Source organism: Hypanus sabinus, chromosome 8, assembly GCF_030144855.1.
Source record: "Hypanus sabinus isolate sHypSab1 chromosome 8, sHypSab1.hap1, whole genome shotgun sequence".
Classification (NCBI taxonomy): Eukaryota; Metazoa; Chordata; class Chondrichthyes; order Myliobatiformes; family Dasyatidae; genus Hypanus; species Hypanus sabinus.
The window spans coordinates 158925045-158938464 of NC_082713.1; the positions used below are offsets into that span (position 1 = coordinate 158925045).

At 44.4% G+C, this 13420-nt stretch overlaps 1 protein-coding gene across 7 annotated transcripts in view; it reads left to right on the top strand.

Annotated features, from left to right (window-relative positions):
• The window catches only part of grip1 (glutamate receptor interacting protein 1), a 458415-nt gene that overhangs the window by 183099 nt on the left and 261896 nt on the right, over positions 1-13420 (top strand). The window lies entirely within an intron of this gene.

Genomic DNA, 13420 nt, shown 5'->3' on the forward strand with positions numbered 1-13420 from the left:
ACCTGAGTTTGGATTCATCTTGACAGTAGAGGAGGCCATGGATAGACATATCAGAATGGGAATGGGACGTGGAATTAAAATGTGTGGCCATTGGGAGATTCTGCTTTCTCTGGCGGACCGAGCGTAGGTGTTCAGCGAAACGGTCTCCCAGTCTGCGTCGGGTCTCCCCAATATATAAAAGGCCACACCGGGAGCACCGGACGCAGTATACCACACCAGCTGACTCACAGGTGAAGTGTCGCCTCACCTGGAAGGACTGTCTGGGGTCCTGAATGGTGGTGAGGGAGGAAGTGTAAGGGCAGGTGTAGCACTTGTTCTGCTTACAAGGATAAGTGTCAGGAGGGAGATCGTGGGAAGGGATCGGGGGGGGGGACGAATGGCCAAGGGAGTTGCGTAGGGAGCGGTCCCTGTGGAAAGCAGAAAGGTGGGGGAGGGAAAGATGTGCTTGGCAGTGGGATCCTGTTGGAGGTGGCGGAAGTTACGGAAAATTATATGTTGGACCCAGAGGCTGGTGGGGTGGTAGTTGAGGACAATGGGAACCCTATCCCGAATGGGGTGGTGGGCGGATGGGGTGAGGGCAGATGTGCGTGAAATGGGAGAGATGTGTTTGAAAGCAGAGTTGATGGAGGAAGGGAAGCCCCTTTGTTTAAAAAAGGAAGACATCTCCTTCGTCCTGGAATGAAAAGCCTCATCCTGAGAGCAGATGCAGTGGAGACAGAGGAATCGCGAGAAGGGGATGGCATTTTTACAAGAGACGGGTTGGGAAGAGGAATAGTCCAGGTAGCTGTGAGAGTCTGTACGCTTATAGTAAATATCAGTAGATAGGCCGTCTCCAGAGATGGAGACAGAAAAATCAAGAAGGGGGAGGGAGGTGTCAGAAATGGACCAGGTAAATTTGAGGGCAGGGTGAAAGTTGGAGGCAAAGTTAATGAAGTCAATGAGCTCAGCATGTGTGCAGGAGGCAGCGCCAATGCAGTTGTCGATGTAACGAAGGAAAAGTGGGGGACGGACACCCGTATAGGCTTGGAACATGGACTGTTGCACAAAGCCAACAAAAAGGCAGGTTTGCAGATACCCATAACTGTTTCGACTCAGTAGCATATCGGTTAGCGCGACACTTTCCCACCGCTGCCCTTGAGGAGCTTGTGCGATCTGCCACTGACCACGTGAGTTTCCTCTGGGTGCTCCGGTTTCCTCCCGCCTTCCAAAGACGCACCAGTTGGTAATTGGTCAGTGTAGGAGGAAATGACTATGATGTGGTACTTTAATTGGTCATTGTAAACTGTCCCGTGATGAGGCAAGGATTAAATTGGGGGATTGCTGGGTGGTGCGTCTTGAAGCGGTGGAAGGGCCTGTTCAGTGCCATATCTCAATAATAAAAAAAAACAGTAATAATAATAATTGTGAGATGCACACATATTTAGGTAGCAGCATTTTCATTAAGATTGCGAATGTTATTTATTTTGATGTCTTCTTCATTTCTTCAATTGTTACCCCCTTCACTGCTCAGCACTCAGTATGTGAGGGGACTATTGCTTTAACTCCTTTGGCCTTTTATCCTCTTCTCTGTTCTTTATACTAAGCTTGATCAGGCTCTCATGTGGGGGGGGGGAATGAATTTGGGGTTCATGATGACATGGATTTATCATTAAGATTGTTGTTAATTTGGCTAACCTTATGTGGTGTTTCATGGCGAGATGTGAGGAAGTCCATATCACAAACCATAGAACACTACAGCACAGAAACAGGCCTTTTGGCCCTTCTTGGCTGTGCTGAACCATTTTTCTGCCTAGTTCCACTGACCTGCACCTGGACCATATCCCTCCATACCCCTCTCATCCATATACCTGTCCAAGTTTTTCTTAAATGTTAAAAGTGAGCCCGCATTTACCACTTCATCTGGCAGCTCACTCCACACTCCCACCACTCTCTGTGTGAAGAAGTCCCCCCAGTGTTCCCTTTAAAATTTTCCCCCTTCACCCTGAACCCATGTCCTCTATTTTTTTTCTCCCCTAGCCTCAGTGGAAAAAGCCTGCTTGCATTCACTCTATCTATACCCATCATAATTTTATACCCCTCTATCAAATCTCCCCTCATTTTTCTACGCTTCAGGGAATAAAGTCCTAACCTATTCAACCTTTCTCTGTAACTCTGTAACTCTCAAGTCCTGGCAACATCCTTGTAAACCTTCTCTGCACTCTTTCAACCTTCATTGATATTCTTCCTGTAATTCGGTGACCAAACCTGGGCAAAGCTATGTTCCCTGCCTCAAGCCACAACATGAAAGCTGAGAAACTAGATAACCTGACCAACAACTGACTTTCTTCCATTTTGGGAGAAAAATGGTGTTGCAGTTACACACTGAAGTCCAGTGTTTCCAAATAACAATGGAACAATTTCTTGTTTTCGATTGGGAGCAGTATCTGAGCTCTCCTTTACAATGGAGGAAAGGGGCAACACCAGTGCCCAAGGTGATAATGATGATGTATGGAAAACCTGCCTCCATTGGTTGCGAAGAAGATGGTGTCAGCGAATGATGCGACCAAAGGTGACGTCCTTCAGTCAGTTCACAAAACTAGTACTTTTACTACTACTACTTTCACAAACAGGAGAAAATCTGCAGATACTGGAAATCCAAACAACACACAGAATGCTGGAGAAACTCAGCAGGTCTGGCAGCATCTATGGAAAAGAGTAAATAGTCAATGTTTTGGGTCAAGACCCTTCATCAGAACACTGCCTTTCACATATGATTCTGGTACTATTAGAATCTGTCATTTTACAATTTGATGGTGTGCTTCAGGACAGATTGAATGATCTGGCATCTTGCCGTCTCTGAAGGAGTTTGAGATTTGGAGCGGAGGGTGTGGCATGGGGGATAAGAAGCTTGTATGGAATCTTGCAAGAAGCTAATCTTGCCAGTTAAAGTGTTGAGCAAAATTGAAATCAGTGGCAATGAGTGTGAAGGTGAGTAGGCTTTCAACACCGTCGACCTGTGTTTGCCCAGTCTCTCTCTCTCTCTTGCTCAATGGTACTGGAATATTAGATTTTGGGCAGGGTTTAATCGACATGGTTTGTGGATTGGAAACTGTGGTTCATGTACAAATGCTTCTGGTCTCTGCTTATTCCTTTATTTATTGCTACTTTGTGTGGTTTTGATCAGGGTGGGCTGGCTCTGCGGCCTGCAGTCAATGAATGACACAGTGCTAAATGGAACTGAACTAAACTGAACATTCCAAGACTGTTTCAGGGACTTTGTGGTTTGATGCTTAACATTCTCTGTGTTATTTGCACTTTTTTTTGCCATTTGCACAATTTGTTCTTTTTTTTCTGTGTTGGATGTTTGTTTTCTTTGAACAGGTTCTATCGTGTTTCTTTGTTTCATGACTGTCTGTAGGAAGATAAATCTCAGGGTTGTGTGTGTGTGTATATATATATATATATATATATATATACTTAGTACTTTGAACATTTCCCTCAACCATCTGAACTATTCTCACAGCCTATGGACTCTTCATCTCATGTTCTTGATATTTATTTATAAATTTTTTCTCTTTTGTGTTTTGTATTAACTTGTCGAATAGTGAAAGGCCTTGATAGAGTGGATATGGAGGGGTTGTTTTGTATGCTGGGGAAGTCTGAGACCAGAGGACACAGCCTCAGAATAGAGGGGCATCCTTTTAGAATGGAGATGAGGAGGAATTTCTCTAGTCAGAGAGTGGTGAATCTGTGGAATTCTTTGCCACAGGCAGCTGTGGAGCCATGTCTTTATGTGTATTTAAGGCAGAGGTTGAAAGATTCCTGATTGGACAGGCATGAAGGATTATGGGGAGAAGGCAGGAGATTGGGGCTGAGAGGAAAATTGGATCAGCCATGATGGAATGGCAAAACAGACTCGATGGGCCAAATGGCCTAATTCTGCTCCTCTATATTATGGTCTTATGGTATTTGCACAGTGTGTTACCCTGTTGCACATTGGTTACTTGTCAGCCCTATTGGGTGTGGTCTTTCATTGAATCTAATGTGGTTCTTGGATTTACTCTGTATGCCCACAAGAAAATGGATTTCAGGGGTATAAATGGTGACATATTTATATTTTGATAATAGATTTACTTTGAACTATATAAAATTATAAATAGAGTAGATAGTTGCTCTTTATACTTGTGTGGACATCTCAAGTACCAGAGAGCAAACGGTTAAGGTGAAGGGGGGAAGTTTGAAGATGTGTGAGGACAGTATTGTTTGTTTTACTGACTGGTATATTCCTCAATATACCAGATGGATGGCGGGTTGGAGATATGTCTAGCAAAGGAAGTGTGAAGGCTCCCTCCCTCTGCTCGTCTGCAGATCACCCTTGGGCAAGGTGTAGCATCTTCTAAGCCCCCTGATCAGGGTCACGTGAAACCATGGGAGCAGGTGATGGATGGTCATTTGAGCAGCCATTGCATATCACAAGTCCTGGTTATGTGACCTCTGTCGCCAGGCAGACAATCTCTGATGAGCATTGATAATGGCTAGAGTCACCTGTCTTATAAAGACACTGCCCAGAAGAAAACAATGGCAAAGCATTTCTGAAGAAAAAAAGTTGCAAAAAACAGACGTGGTTGTGGAAAGACCATGATTGCCCACCTCATGCAACACGGAGATGATAATATTCCTGGAGGTCATAGAAGCCCACGTGAAAACAATGTTGAAGAGAGATTTCGATAGTTACATGAACAGGGAATAGAATGGTAGGCAGATAGGATTAGTTAGCCTGGCATCATGACCCATGCAGACAGAGTGAGATAAAGGGCCCTGGTCTAATTTTGATTTCCTAAATCTAAAACTGGATGAGTACATTTTAAAATTGTGTACCAAATCATAATTACTGTTGAACTTGTCTGGCTCAGGCAATGTCTTTAATGTGTGTATTGGCAAAAAAATTACAAGTTTGTTTTGATATTTTAGACTCTGACATGACCCAGGGTTTTGAGCTTTAAAATATTAAAAGCTCATTGCTTTTTAAGTACTTGTGTTTGACAGTTCAAGGTGATTTGCTAGACACAAGAGATTCTGCAGATGCTGGAAATTCTGAGCAACACACACAAGATGCTGCAGGCACTCATCAGTCAGGCAGCATCTATGGCGGAGAATAACCAGCTGACATTTTGGGTTGAGTCTCTTCATGATAACGCATCAGGACATGAAGGGCCTGATATGTCTGTTGCGATTTTGCTTTTTGGTTTTATCGAACTCATTGTGAATTTTGGACATCCTTCTCCTCTGAGCAAACAGCTGATGGCAACTTTCAGGCAGCTCAGTGTCATCAGTTGCTTCACAGAAGAAATGTAAAATCTATTTCTTTGCAGCCAGCCATGTCTTTGTCAATATTACATGGCGATTCAGTTTGGGCTAAATGCCAGTTGGATATTTTGCTGTTGTTCGAGATGCATGATGAGGTTTGTACTGCCTTTAAGACGAAGAGCTGTATTTTATTCAGAGCTGTGAATTCAGGAATAGGCAAAGAAGGAAATGAATTGTCAACCTGTTCTGCCTCCGTAAAAATCCAATTGCAGTTGTCTTTTATGGTGGCCTGTTATTGGTTCAAAGAATTGCTTTTTCTGCACAGCATTCTGCTTTATTGATTTTAGAGAAGCTACGAACAAGGTATAAATTATGGAGTTGTCATTCTGTCGGGCGATAAAGCTGTGTTCAGCAAATACATTCAGGACAATGTGGGTTGGACTTCAGCTGTCCAGTAGTCTCCCTTATCAAGTGAGCGGCCATTTACGTGAAGAGACACAGTAAGTGCTGGAGGATCTCAGCTGGTCGGGTTTTCTGTACTGCCAAGCAAAGGCATGATGCAGATTAGAGGAAATGAAAGTCATATTGTGTTCTGGTAGTCTCCAATCTCACACCATCACTTGATTTCTTGAACTTTTAGTAATAGAAACATAGAAAACCTACAGCACAATACAGGCCCTTCAGCCCACAAAGTTGTGCTGAACATGTCCCTACCTTAGAAATTACTAGACTTACCCATAGCCCTCTATTTTTCTAAGCTCCATGTACCTATCCAAAAGTCTCTTAAAAGACCCTATTGTATCCGCCTCCACTACCGTTGCTGGTAGCCCATTCCATGCACTCATCACTCTCTGCGTTTTTAAAAAAAAACTTACCCCTGAGATCTCCTCTGTACCTACTCCCCAGCACCTTAAAGCTGTGTACTCTTGTGGCAACAATTTCAGCCCTGGGGAAAAAGCCTCTGACTATTCTTGGTTGGCGCGGCTGCAATGAAACCCAATTTCCCTTGGGATCAATAAAGTATGTCTGTCTGTCTGTATCCACACGATCAATGCCTCTCATCATCTTATACACCTCTATCAGGTCACCTCTCACCTTCCGTTACTCCAAGGAGAAAAGACCGAGAAAAATCTCTGTTTCCCATCTCCTTCCCGGCATTTTTACTTCTCCTTATTCCTCTGGTCCCTTCACCCTTTCAAACCCTCTCCCGCCCTCCTGACCTGCCTATCACCCGCACCTTCCTCTGTCTTGTTCCATGGTCTACTGTGCCTTTGTTTCCTTTATTCTACTGTCCTCCCCTATCAGATTCTATCTTGTTCAGCCCTTGGCTTCTTCCAGCTATCACCACCCAGATTCTCACACCATTCCAACTTCCCCTCTCTTCCCTTACTTATCTGTCTTCTCCCCCCCCCCCACCTAGATTTACCTATCACCCATCAGCAACTGCTCCATTCCCCTCGTCCAGCATTTTTTTAAAAATTCTGGCTTCGACTCTCTTTCTTTCCAGTCCGGATGAAAAGTCTCAGCCTGAAACGTCAACTGTTCACTCCCCTCCATAGATGCTGCCTGACCTGCTGAGTTCTCCAGCATTTTGTGTGTGTTGCATCAGATTTCCAGCTGGTGACTCCATAGCTAGTAATACTGTGGCCAATCTGTGACTTGTAACTTAAAGTTCAAAGTAAATTTATTTTCGTAGCCTGGGGAAAAGTACACACTCAGGACAAAAAATACTTTTTTGGGTTTTAATTCCTTTATCTGTTTTAGATGTTTTAGTGCTGAAAGAGGGTCTTAAAACAAAACGAACGACTTTACAATCAGGTCCTGCCGTTACAATCTTCATTTAACCTTTGATCCACACACTTGTGTATCGACAGATTGCGTATGCAGTATAAAAATACATAAAGAAAATCACACAAAACTTATACATTACTAATACGGTAGCGGCGATTCTGAAGGAACACAATACAAACAACATTAGAATCCCCCCAGCCCTGTACCTTACATATAGCAGTGAAAATGTAAGCAAATACATCTCATCTAAGATGTCTGCTCCTGCACGTGCTTAACTTCCAGACAGAGACTAAACATTCTGTTTAGTTGACACCGTATCAGCAATATACTGTTACGTTCACAGTCAGTCATGATACAATAAAGTTAGACAAAAGGTACACTTTGGCACAACTTTTACATGATATTGCCTGGTAGTTATAGAAAGATGGGCCTACTTGGCCGGTAAGGAACTTCGCACAAGCTACGCTATCCACGCCGATGCCTTCACTTGTGAAAATCTAAAGCATGTCAGATTACTGGTATTCTCGATTCGCCAACGAGCATAAACAAATTCAGATGGATATCGTCAATTAATACTCTCTTTTTCTCGCCAGGCCCTGTATTTCTCACCAGGAGGAACTTAATCCCAAAGCTCCACCAGTTTCCTCTGCAGAAAACAAAATGGTCTCTCCACTATCCCTCGCGTGCGTAATGCTGTCACCATCTCCACTTAAAGGCACAGACAACTATTCTAGCATTACCCAGTTGGATGGCCGAGTCCATGTTTTAACGTTAATGAATAGGACTCAGTGGTCACCCGGTTACATTATTATCAAGCCTGCATATGTGAGATTCATTGAGATGCTACAGATTCATTTTTACAGGAGGGAAAATGCAATAGAATGTATGAAAAACTGTACATTAATAGAACATACAACGTGCAAAGACAAAGTGCACACACAGATTAATAATACTCAGAATGTGAATTGTAAGAGTCCTTGGAAGTGGGTCTGAGGTCGTGGAGTCAGATCAGCGAGTATTCATGATTGAATTTATCCACTCTGGTACAGGAGCCTGATGTGTAGGGTAATAACTGTTCCTGAACCTGGTGGTGTGGGACCTGAGGCTTCTGTACCTCCGGTCAGATGGTAGTGAGAAGAGGGCACGACCCAGGTTGTGTGTGTGTGTGTGTGGGGGTGGGGGGGGTTTGATGATGAACATTGCCTTCTTGTGGCAGCGCTGCATGTAAATATATTCTGTGGTGGGGAGGGTTTTGCTTGTGATGGACTGGGTTGTGTCCACCATTGTCTGTAGACTTTTCCATTCCTGGGTATTGGTAGTTCCATACCAGGCCGTGATGGAAACAATTAGGGATACTCCTCTCTGAGTATCTACAGAAGTTCGTCAGACTTTGTGGTGACATGCCAATCCTACACAACACTTCTAAGAAAGTAGAGGTGTTGTTACGCTGCCTTTGTGTTGCCCAGGACAGATCCTCAGATCTGTTAACACCAAGCAATTCAAAGCTGCTGACCCTCTCCACTTCCGTCCCCCTAATGAACACTGTCTCATGGACCACTGACTTCTTCCGCCTGTCGTCAATAGCCTGTTGGCTTTGCTCACATTAAGGAAGAGATTGTTGTGGCACCACTCAAAGAAATTTTTCAGTCTCCTTCTTGTATATTGATTTGTTACCACCTCTGGTTTGGCCAGCAACAATGGTGTCATCGGCAAACCTGAAAATGCTGTCGGAGGAGTGCTTAGCCACACAGTTATAAACTTCTGTCAATGTCTTCATGTATATCTAAGTTCATACCCAGAGTGCTTGGGAGTGAATGAAAACTTGCTGAAAGTACGGTGATGAAATTGGTTTAATTAGGAAGATTAGTAGAACAAGCATTATTAGACCTTTGCATTCAAGGTTCAGCCTATTATCTTATAAGCTGACATGCTCTGAAAGTCTCTATTGAACAACCTAACTGAAGAATAGAAGAGTTTATTTTATTGATATGGATTATTTTTTCTTTATCTGTCTAGTAGTACCTAGCAAGCAGAGGCTTAATTGGAAATATTGATGGATTTGATGGGCATTCATTCCAGGTATTATGCACGTGTAAGGCAATTTCAATACGGCCTTTTAGAAAAACGATTACTGAAATGAAGTTCAACGTTAATGCTAAGACTACTGCTTTCACAAAAAAATGGCCACATGGAACTTTACTCGGGTGCGACATTGTTTTAGTAATTAAGCTAATCTGGAAATTAAAGCCAGTGCTTCATTCAGGTACCCTTGCTAATGAGTAACAGACGGATGGATACGAGATACCAAGGTACAGGTATTGACAGATAATTTTGCATAACTTTGAAAATATCATTGATCTGTCAATTGTACTTTCCACGGCTGCACAGTGTATATCGGCAAGGCACACAAAATGCTGGAGGAACTCAGCAGGCCAGGCAGCGTTTATGGAAAAGAGTGCCCGAGCAATGAGTGACAGTAAAAACCCAAAGCCCCTCTACTCCCCCCTCCCACACACAAGTAACAGCAAAGCACTGACCCTTCCATGCCCCCACTTACGTCAGTGAAAGAAAGCATCAGTTCCCTCCGCCACCAAGTAAGCAATAGCAAGGCCACCAAGAAGTCAGTTTATTATCATTAAACTACATACATGTGTATAACCATATAATGTACATAGAAACGAGACCTTTCTTCGAATTGGTGTAAAACACACAACACACATAACACACAATAATTTATGAAGGTAATGATAAAGTTTACAGAGGAATCACACATAAACAGCAAACAAAAATGAATTAATATTAAATATTGTAAGGTACGGAATAGATTGACCGGTGACACCGAATACAATGCAGCAGGGAGTTCAGAAGCCTGAGGGAAGAAACTGTTCCTCATTCTGACCGTTTTTGTTTTTATGCATCACAGTCTCCTGCCTGATGGCAGAAGGTCAAAGAGGATGTTGGTTGGATGGATGGGATCCTTAATAATACTAAGGGCCCTGTGTCTGCAGTTCTCCTGGTAAATGTCCCTGATGGATGGTAGGGAGACCTCATGTTCGTCTCAGCTGTTCTCACAGACCTTTATAGGGACTTCTGGTCGAATACTTGACTGCTCCCATACCAGGTGGAGATGCAACTTGTCAGGCAACTGTCGATGGTGCTCCTGTAAAATACAGTTACGATGAGGGAGGAGAGCCTTGCTTGCCTTAGTCTTCACAGTGGAGGTGCTGCTGTGCATCTTGTTGAGGGAGATGATATTAAGGGACCAGTTGAGGTAATCAGTGATGTGATCTTCCAGGAACTTGGTGCACTTACTGTAACTCTCTCTCCGGAGAACCCATGTATTCACAGAGGGGGATGTTCGTCTCCACTTTCCTGAAGTCCACAATGATTTCCTTTGTCTTCTCCTCGTTCAGGCTTGGGTTATTCTTCTCAGACCAATCCACCAACCGCTCCACTTCCTCTCTATACTCCATCTTGTCATCGTTCTTGACGAGGCCAACCACTGTTGCGTCATCCGCAAACTCGACAACACGGTTTGAGCTGGACCCTGTGACACAGTCATGAGTCATCAATGTGAACAGCAGCGGGCTGAGCACTCAGCCTTGGGGAGGGCCAGTGCTCAGCGTAATGGGACGAGAGACATTGCTGCCCACACGGACTGACTGTGGCCTTACTGTTAAAAAAATGCAGGATCCAATTGCAGAGGGAGGTGTTGATACCCAGAGAGGACAGTTTCCAGGTTCTGATGGTGTTGAACGCTGAACTGAAGTCTATAAACCCCAGTCGGGTGTATGGGACCCCGTTTTCCAGGTGGGACAGGACAGGGTGGAGGGCATTGCCAGTGGATCGATTTGAGCGAAAAGCGAACTGGAAGGGGTCCAGTGTAGCTGGCAGAAAGTATTTAGTGTGCTCCCTGACCAGTTGCTCAAAGCATTTTATAATGGTTGATGTTAATGCCACCGGACGATAGTATTTAGGCAGGATACCGCGCCCTCTTTGGCACTGGAATGATGGTTGCTGTCTTGAAAAATGAGAGGTCAATGGATGGTTCCAGAGAGATGTTGAATATATCCATCAGTACCTCCATCAGCCGGGCAGTCTTTCAGAACCCGACCTGGTATATTATCGGGCCCCGCAGCTTTGCGTGAGCTGTTTCTGGCTGTGATCTTCCTCGCCAGCACTTTGAATTGAATTGAATTTTTGAATTGAATGATCTTTATTGTCATTATACACCGGTACAGTGAAACTCTGTTTGGCTTCCTCTCAGGCAATCAAACAAAGTGGTAGATAAAAACAAGACAGTGATAGAAAAACAGTATTAAATAGATAAGTAGCAGAAAATAAGTTGCAGCAGCACCAGAATATCACAGTAATGCACAAAGTGCTGTTAGTGCAAGTATTTGAGTCCTTGTGTGTGCTCACAGTTTCAGTCATTGTTCTGTCGGAGTGGTGTGTTGGAGGCCATGGCTCTGGGGTAGAAGCTGTTCCTCAGTCTATTTGTTCTGACTTTTCGTGTCCTGAACCTTTTGCTGGATGGCAGCGGGTCAAACAGGGAGTGGCCGGGGTGTGTGGTGCCTCTGATTGCTTTCCTCCTGAGTCTGCTGGAATAGATGGTGTCCGGTCCTGGGAGCTCCATCCTGACAATTCGCTGTGGTGCTGTTGGTCAGGATGGTTTCAGTTGTGCTTCTGTAGAAGTTAAGTAACAGTTTTTGTGGGAGTTTGGCCTGTTTGTTCTGCACATCAAACTGGGTGTAGAAGACATTCAACCTATCAGGGAGTGAAGCATCTTTGTCACTGAGGCACAGGATAGACTTGAAGTCCATAATCTTCTGAATTCCCTGCCATGTGCACCTCGTGTCTCTAGTATTGCTGAAGAGACTGTAAGTTCTCTGAGAATGCTTCCATTTCAGAGCACAGTTCTTGCTTCCTTGACAGCTGTCATAACCACCAATCAAAAAGTAGCATCACGATCCCTCAGCCGTGCACGGATCTCTGCAGTAATCCATGGCTTCAGATTTGCCCTCACCAGAATGTGTTTCATGATGGTAACATCCTCAGTACACTTCTCTGTGTAGCTGGCCACAGAATCCACATATTCCTCGATGTTAACGTGATTGTCATGGGGAGCAGCCTCCCTGAACATTCTCCAGTTCGCATTATCACGGCAGTCCTGCTTTGCAGAGATTGCCCCCTCAAGCCAGGTTCTCACCACCTTTAGAACTGGTTTGACCCATTTGATCACTGGCCTGTATGCTGGAAGTAACGTTACAGATAAATGATCTGAGAGTCTAGTGTGGGGGGGGGGGGGGGGGTTGAGGGACTGCTTTATAGGCACCTGGTTTGCTACTGTAAACTAGGGTCTAGTGTATTACTACCTCTGGTAGCAAAATCAATATGCCGGTGGAATTTAGACAGGACTGTTTTTGGATTCACATGGTTAAAGTCACCTACAATAATGAAGATACTATCAGGGTGTTTGGTTTGAAAGGCACTGATTGTGCTGTAGTGCTCCTGCAGCACCTCGCTGGCATTAGTAGAGAATGGGATACATATAACTACCAACACAGCTATAGTGAACTCCCTCCGTATATAAAACAGTCCGCACTTCACAAAAATAAACACAATCATCGGTGAACAATGGGACACCACTGCTAAAGCAAGTGGAAGAAAGACCATTATTTGCAGTACAACAAAAACTAATCATTTACCTGACAATTCGATGTACCACAGGCTCCCTGTCTCCCTAATGAACAGGCAGAGAGGTGTGACCCTTTCACAGCAAGAGGGGAGATCAACAAGGCAAACAACTTGCTGACTTACAGTGTCTGCAGCATCTCTATATTTTTCCCTGAGTTCTCTGACTTGAGAATTGGCAACGAACTCCTGCCCTACCAAGGAGAGAGAGAAAGCTCGCGATCTGCCAAGTACAGAGCCCCCGACAGCTGATCTGCTGTTCTTGATGTTGCGCTTTCTGCCGCGATGCTTCAGTCGGCGGCATTGACGTAGAATCAGCTCATCTGCAGAGCCACAAAGCCTCAGAACCCCGAAGACGTGCTCATCTTTTCAGCCGCGTCCTTGGGATACCGAGAAACGACTGGTGGGGGTGAGCCCTGGGAGCAGGTCCCGTCGCCACAAAGACCGAAGTCTGAGCGTAGCTCTAGGTCAGGTCCGCTCTAGGAAGCCCACCCACCATGAAAAGCTAAAAGAGAGACAATAGAATTAGAAATGATGCTTTTTCTGTAGATGAACTCAAAGTCGCTGCCAAACGCCATCGTAGCTCCGCCCACCCTTTTGCCTTATTGGCTTTGCTGCTGTATCATTTGAACAGTTATCAGATAAACAA